We start from the raw sequence: 9,043 nt of genomic DNA on the forward strand, positions 1-9,043 counted from the left end.
GAAAATATAAAATTCTGACAGGTTAAAAGAAGGTGATTTTCATTAGATTTTATATTAAGACCATTTACGAAGAAGTGATGGTCTTTATTTGATATTGAAGTATATCATGCTATGTTAATAACGTTGTATGTTCATAATGTGCTTATTTACCCCTTTAAAAGCTTCATATCATAAATTACCTGTAATATTTATAGTTATCCTTAAATTTAATTTATTAGTAACTTGAAATATAATATATTATTTGCAAGACAAATCAATTCTTTCTTATTTGTCCTTATATTAATTTTAATCCCAACTTAATTCCTGTTGTAAAAGTTGGCCATCTACCTAGAAATTGTCAAGAAATAAACAAACTTCGAACCACTGAGGTGCTATTATAAGTTTAACAGACATTGTCCCTTTACAAGTGACAGTGAAAAGGACACTCTGTCGGAGATAAGGTTATTGTTGGTATCCAGGTGGGGGGTAGACGATGCAAGGTGGTTTACAGAGCAGGTCGAATTCAACTACATTATGATATGAACCAACAACAAAATGTTGTTTTGGTGTTGGTTAAAGCAAAACATCTTGTGGAAAAAATTTTTGAGGCCAATGTCCGAATCTAAGTCAGTTTTGGTGGTCGTTTTGGACTGAAAGAGTTAAGAGTTAAACTTTGTTAAACTTAATGTGATCTGATCTTTACCTTTGACACCTTTAATAATCACAATCGGTCACCTTTTCCATTTTCTGCAGGAGAGTTGAAATATCAAATTGTAGACATTTCCGTTCTGAAATATACTGAAATGTGTGGAACATATATATATTTTTGCAATGGAAATTAACCCTTTTGCAGCGGAGTTGAAACCTTTGGCAGCGGAAATGAAGCCTTTTGCATTTGAAGTGAAATCTTTTGCAACCGAAATGAAACTTTTTGCAAATCAAATGAACCTTTTAGATTTATAGAAAGAAACATAACAAAACATTTTTATTTTTAGTAGGTTTAAAATTAAATCAACTATATAGGGTAAGTGTACCAGTAGTCTGCATTTTAGGATTTTCGATTTTTCAATCTTTCAACATTTTGAGTGAAATCTTTCAATTGCAGGAAAATAAATTTGTTCAGATTCCAAATTTTGTTTAGTTTTCGAAATAATAAACAAAAATATAATTTGTTTTTATTAAATTGGCAAAATTTGCAATTTAACTAAAATAGTAGTTTTTTGCCAGTAGTCGGCACCATTTTCCAATACTCGGCAGGTCTATTTGCCATTAGTCGGCATATGGTATTTCACTAAAAAAATATTATTTTGTATATTTTTTTATTTCAAATATTTATTTCCAGAATTTGAAATTAATTTCGTTTTTAAATAGTGTTTTAATTAATTCTCAGTCTAAACCAAATATAGGTAGAAAATTAAGAATAGTATGGTCACCTTCAGTAACGTATGGATTTTCAATTAAAATAAAAATGAGATTAATTTAAAAGAAACAAGTACCATTCTTATATTTAGAATCTGTGAATTGATCTCTTTCTTTTCGATAGGCAACATTTTTTTCAAAAAATGCCACCGCTATCTAAAACGTCAAATAACTGACTTAAAAAGCCTAATTAATTTAGAAAAGTTGGTCAAAAAGCACAAATAAAAGCAACTGCCGACCAAAAATTATTTTTTTATTTGAATAGTTTTTGGATTATTTTTAATAGTTTTTGTGAAATTGGTCAAAAATGATATTTTTCTAATAATCGGCACCCCCTGCCGACTACTGGCAAATCTGTTTTTTTTTTTTTTTTTTTTGTTTCTAATGTCGGTATTAAATAATATAACAGAATAATGCTTGATTTGTATGTTTTTAATTTATAAAAGTGATCTTTTCATACAATTCGATTGAAAAATGTGGCAAAAATAATCAAAATACGGAGTATCGGGGGACCGTTATTAGGACGCTATACGATATTGTGGACCGATATTGTCCGTCTTCGAACTTGACCTGTGCAAAATTTGACTGTCGAGTGATTACAACAGACAGGCGGAAGGACAGGGCTAAATCGGATTTTACGCTGATCAAGAAAATACATACTTTGTTGGGGCTAAAATTATTATTTCGATGAGTTACAAACGGAATGACGAACTTAATATACCCTCCATACTATGTGTGGTGGAGGGTATAAAAACACAGGATGACAACCATCAGACCATAACTGGTCAAACTTGTGGAGTATATACATTTATACAAACAAATGTACACACATAGGATATTAAAACAAATATTTTCATTTGTGAAAAAAAAAACTCGTGCAGTATATTAGTAAATATTTTAAGCCAGAGCGGCGGCATTACAACCCAAAAAGTAAACGTTACTCTTACTTGGAGGATAACTATGGATTGTAATGTCAGAATTACTAAAAGCTAAGCCAAGTTGTTTGTATCAAATAAACAAAACCACTTGTTGAATTGATTTAGAATAAACAAAAACCCTGCAAGGTGAATGAAAAATCAAGCTTTCGTTTCAAAGTCATGTTTTTTATATATCTACAGGGATATATAAAAGGGAATCATTTGTGCTTATGTACAAATAAGCATATTTTCTATACATTTTTCATAAAATTGAAAAGAACACACACATATATATACACAACTATATTTGACATGTTAAGGCAGTCAAATAACAACAAAAAACCAATATCGATTGGCAGCTTTGCCCTACCTTGATTTCATTGTACATTGCTACAACTAGGAGGTGTGTTATGCTATACTTAAATAAATATTAATTGAAATGGGCTGGAAATATATTTCCTGCAGGCGTCCCTCCTCTTTTGTTGCTAATTATATGTTCTTTCTTTTGCCAATATTCAAAAAAAAAATATATATAATTAAAGAAGAATTCTTATATCCGGCAACATTCTTTTATTAAATTATATTATTACTTTGGTATAAATGTGGCACATATTTTTGTCGTACAATTGAATTTCATGCTGTCAAACATCACCTCCTCCGTGTAACATTGAAGACTTATTTTCTTATGGTTTCCATCGATGAATTCATACCAGTAATATACACGTGTTGAATTTCTGTTCATAAGAATCACCGAAAATTATATTAAATTTTATTAATTTTGAAATATTTAGATTTTGTAAACAAAATTGTTTAATTGCAACATTACATTAAGGTAAATAATGTAGGTTTATATTGACTGAGGTTCCTTGTCTATAGAAAATAAAGTAATAAATATGGAAACATGGTACAAAAAGTCAATTAAATGACTATACAACCTGAGAACAATATTAAAAGAATATGGTCTGCTCCAGAACTTCAATTTTTAAACGATGTTTGAGAAACATTATTTTTTAACAATTTATTTTAAATTTGTCCTTTATTGGCATTTTTTTTTTTTTTTTTTGAATTTATAAGTAGATCTTCAATAAAATAAAGTAAGGGGTTTAGCCTAAGTTCATCAAAAGTAAAAAACAACTAAGTGCGGCCAGGTCGAATATTTAATACCCACCACCATTTGGAAGGAACTTGAAAATTTTATAAAAAATGACGTCGGAAAATTCCCATTAAATGAAAATCGTTATTTAGGGGCTGTAGTACGAACTCCAAACTTCAAATATGATGAATTAAAACAAATCTGATGAATAATCTCTCTAAAATCGTCAAAATATCGAATATCGGGATGTATCGTAACATGAGGGCTATACGAAGACATGGCCCTGCTTACACAATATTTCTTTCATAGGCTGTAGTACCTTTTACGAACTTTCAATACGAAATTTGAAACAATTCCGGCCAGTAAGATCTCTAAAATGTGCTTCTGTGCTTACAATTAACGCGCGGGTGTTAGCTTGCGAGTCAAGTTCCTCTATCCGTCGAAATTCAACATCGTGATATTTAGATATCTAAAGGGTGTCGGTTTGTCAAATCATGTCATATATTCTCTCCTACAACAAGCGGGTAATAGTACTCAGGAGAAGACAAATTTTAATGGCAATGTGCTTTCAAAATATAGTCTGACTGCAGTTCTTACTTATTATACATGTTTCTTCATAATCTCTTATTTCGACACTTTCTTTTTCTTTTCCTGTATTTTTAAAGACAAAAGGCTCACCATGAAAACTTGGAAGATTTAATTTTAAAAATAAAATGTTTTCAGATTGAGATTGTGTGTGTCCAATGTTTTCATTCCTGGCCTTTGTAACTTAAAAATTCATTATTGATGCTTTGAGGACATCACGGTTTTTCTTTTTACAACAATTTAATATTTTGAACACATGTCGTCAAGGCATAACATCCGCAATTGTGCCTTCCTACGCTTAATGAAGAACATGTTGTGGTTACCCTCGCTTAATGTCGTCATTGTAAATTGAGAATGAATGTTTCTAACTAATGTAGAAACCCTAAAAGTCGCTAAAATATTTTATTTTGTTTCTTCAACATTTTTCGTTTTTTGTTGCTTGAAATCATTTCGGCTTTAATGTTCTACTGTTATATATTGCTTTATACCATGGGTGATATGAATGATTAGTGTTATTGGAAGCTAAAGAAGCGGTATTTTAATTTTAATTAAAATTTAAGCTCTAAACTAGGCATAGTCGGGACATGTTGCCTAAGGACACAAATAATTGGATAAATTTAATGTTTTTTTTTTAAATTCTTTGAAAATGGAAACCAAAATAAATAGAACAAATTGTGTTCAATTTGTAAACTTTTTTAAGCTGTGGATAATGCTGGCAAATGCGTGTGGTAAATTCACTGTCCACCATAAATTGATGTTTGGCCGAATTTATGTTAGCAAGTTTTTTTGTGGTAATTCTTTCTTTGAAGGAGGGAGGGACAAGGGAAATGGAAATGAAAAAAATATGCTCGTATGGACAATTATTTTTGTACAAAAATATTATAACAGTGGCCACAAAGGCAAAATATGGTGAAAACAAATTGAACAAAAGAACATGAAAAGAGAACAAGTAAATTGTCGCAAGTAATCTCGCCTTTTCTAAATCAGGATTTAAATAAATTAACTGTGACAAAAATCGATATGCCCAAAACTAACATTATTTAAACATACGTATCGTGTTTGCTGCATCAAATATGTGAAATCGGCCGAAAATATATATCGGAGCTATATCCAAATCTGAACCGATTTCAATATCATTTGACAAAATTTTTGTGTACCAAATTTAGTCACTCATGCCGAATTTCATTAGAATCGGACATACGTATCGTGTTTGCTTCATCAAATATGTGAAATCGGCTAAAAGTATATATCGGAGTTATATCCAAACCTAAACCGATTTCAATATAATTTGATTAATTTATTTCCTGATGAAAATTGCGTCACACATCGTGTTTGGTGCTTCAAATGAATGAAATCGGTAAAAAATATATATGGAAGCTATATCCAAATCTGAACCGATTTCAATATAATTTGACAAATGTATATGCGTTTTAAATTCCGTTATACATTCAAAATTTTATTGAAATTAGAGATACATAGCGTGTTTGGTGCATCAAATTCACGGCTGAAAATATATATGGGAGCTATATCCAAATCTGAACGGATTTCAATATAATTTGGCAAATGTATTTTTGTTTCAAATTCCGTTACGCATATCAAATTTGGACACTGTATTTGTAATCGATTAGTAGATATGTGCATGAAAATGTTTGTATGTTTGTTTGTTTATTTGTAATTTATGGACTCGAAAACCGCTGAACAGATTTTCTTGCACATTTTCAAGTATACTACAACATCGCCTGAAAGTAACATAGGCTATACAAATTTTTGAAATTCCACTTGGAACTGGAGATATAGCATCAGAATCGGAGGCACCTCCCAGAAATTTAGATTTTACATGCACATATCTACTGATCGATATATATATATATATATATATATATATATATATATATATATATATATATATATATATATATATATATATATATATATATATATATATATATATATATATATATATATGTATATATAGTAATTGGTCATATTCACACCAACAACTGAAATCGTAATCGGAGAAGTTGCCGAAGGAATGGACCAATATATATATATATATATATATATATATTGGTCCATTCGGCAACTTCTCCATGATGAACGTATTTTATATGTACGAAAATATCATACATCTGTCGGAAAAACCAACTGATACTTTTTAACTTGTTTTTCAAATGATGGTGTTATGCATTACTACATTCAATGAGTAACATAATGTGGTTATGGTTTTTCCAACGCTTTATGTCGTCACTGTAAATTGGAAAGTTTTTCATTGAATGTCGATAAAATATTTTATTTTATAGGACGTAACATGTTTGAGCCATCCAATGGAAGTCATCGTTCTGGTCATATAATATTTCTGTTTTAATACAATCTGCAATCCCATAATGTATGATACATACTCTGTTAGATAAATTCATCTATGTTTGTAATTAACGTATTCTTGGCAGTAATCTTAGACAGACAATTGTAGACATTAGTGTCATCAGAAATTAATAGAAGTACATTATAAGTACACTCACGCATACATATTTAGGAGGTTTACTTGTTGCTTTACTGGTATTGTAATGAATACGATTTCAGTTGTTGGTGTGAATATGACCAATTACTAATATTATCTTCAGCATCTTATGATACAACAACAAAAATTATGGTAGCCATAGTAGTGCCTTTGTTGTGATAGTAGTTTTAAGGCCTTTGAGTGACAGTGTAAAAACATAAAGCTTTAAATTCGATGTTTGAATTAAAAGAATAAAAAAACCCATAATAAACACAAATGCCCGGATTGCAAGGAATGTTTATCCGAAACTTTCAAAAACTGTGGTGAGAGTGTGTTGGCTTGACCCCTCTACTTAGGTTATTTTACGATGTAAACTTTCAAAATGATGTAAAGTTCTATTTTTATAATCTGTTGAGATTTCCTGTAATTATGAAAAAATGAATTTTGCGGCAAATTGGTCATTATACTTGTATCATTTTTAAGTGGTATTTCATTTTATGTGGGGGAGGCAACAGTAAAATGCTTCTAAATTACTCATAATTAAGGACAAAAACATGAATTGACAAAATAAAATAAGAACAATGTAGCCAACAAAGTAGTTAATTACATGATACCTAAATATTAAACACAAACCGTAAACTGTTTGAAGCTATAGATTATATTAATAAAATGATTTTTGACTTTCCTTATTTCAGCTTAAAATTATGAACATTTAAGAATTGCCAAATAACAAGTAGCATGTATGGGTGACATTTAATTAACTTATACTTCTACATAATATGTAATTTTTTCAGTAGCTGTTAATAAATAAATCAATTTTCATCCAAGACGCAAACACAATCTAAAGGAAGGAATGAGGTCGGTATTTTTGGTGTATGATTAGCTACATTCATTCTGAATTCATAATATATTCAGAAGGTTGGAGGTGGGAAGAAAATCACAACGTCAATTGGATAATTGTTATGAAGAAGTTGAAGTGAAGTCTAATATATTTTAACACAGAGTTTGAATCTATTAGTTAGTCGATGACAATATATTTTCAACCCTTATCCTATAATAATGAAATTATTATACTCAAGGATGCCAAAGAACGCAGCAGATTTTGAAACACCGATTTTATAAAATTAACACCTCTAATAGAAATTTTTAATGCTTCTCTACACTTATATGTCAATTCAATTTTAAAATTAAATTTCATTAAAAAATAAAATTTCTAACTTCAAAAAATTAATTATACTCAATTAAATTGTTAATAGAATTAATTGCAGTCGTACCCGAATAGAAATTAAGTCAGAAATAAACGTTTTCACATTCTCTATGGCCACTTGCATGTTTTGCGAAATGTTTCTGAATATTTAGAGGTTGTATTGCATTAATTATACAAAATTGCAGAAGCTATTATTGTGTGGAATATGAAAACAAAAAAAATTGTTGAACATTTACATATTTTTGGCTAGTAAAAAATAAACAGTTCGGATATAAAGCTATTTAAGTATTTTCTGTCGAAAAATAAATATTCGTGATGACATCATCCATCTATTTCCATGTGGGGATAGTGGATTTTTGTTCATTTCGCATTTGTTTTACATAGGTATTGCAATACACACGTCTAATCCCAGTAGTATTTTGGAAACAAAAAGACAACACTGTACAAAAGATGAAGTTCAAATTTCGGTGGTTGCAAAATTTATTTTGGGAATGAAAGTTTGTTGTAGACTCCGATGTACAAATTTACAATGGGTTGAAGTTTTTAAGAATATATAGAGCATATATCTTCCATGATATCGTATAACCCCCATATAACGGTACCCCCGATATTAGGTATTTTGATGATTTTAGCCACATTTTTAAATTGAATTATCTGAAATTCCACACAAGGAGTCCCTTATGAGTATTTCACCCCCCCTCAAAGAGAATTGTCTATATAGGTCCTCCATATCGTATAGCCCCCATACAACGGTACCCACCGATATTCGATATTTTGATGGTTTTAGCCACATTTTTCAATGGAATTGTCTGAAATTCTGCACAAGTAGTTCCTTTTGACTACTTTACCGCATGGAAGAGAATTGTCTATATAGGTCCACCATATCGTATAGCCCCCATATAACTGTACCCCCCTATATTCGGTATTTTGATGATTTTAGCCACATTTTTCAACAGAATTGTCTGAAGGAGTTCCTTGTGAGTACTTTACCCCCTGAAAGAGAATGGTCTATATAGATCCACGATGTCATATAGATCCCATATAACGGTACCTCCAAATATTTGATATTTTGATGGTTTTAACCACATTTTTCACATTGAAATTCTGTACAAGGAATTCTTTGTGAGTACTTTACCCCCTGAAAGAGAATGGTCTATATAGGTCCAAAATATCGTATATCGCCCATATATCGTCAATTTCCGATATTCGATATTTTTAAGATTTTAACAAAATTTTTAATGGATTAAATCTCCTAATTAGTTCCAAATGTCGGAGGGTATTCAAAGTTCTCCCCGGACGAACTCACTGCTTTTTTACTTTTTAAGGTTAATTTTAATTGTACCGTA

This window comes from Musca domestica, unplaced genomic scaffold (assembly GCF_030504385.1).
Source record: "Musca domestica strain aabys unplaced genomic scaffold, Musca_domestica.polishedcontigs.V.1.1 102, whole genome shotgun sequence".
Classification (NCBI taxonomy): domain Eukaryota; kingdom Metazoa; phylum Arthropoda; class Insecta; order Diptera; family Muscidae; genus Musca; species Musca domestica.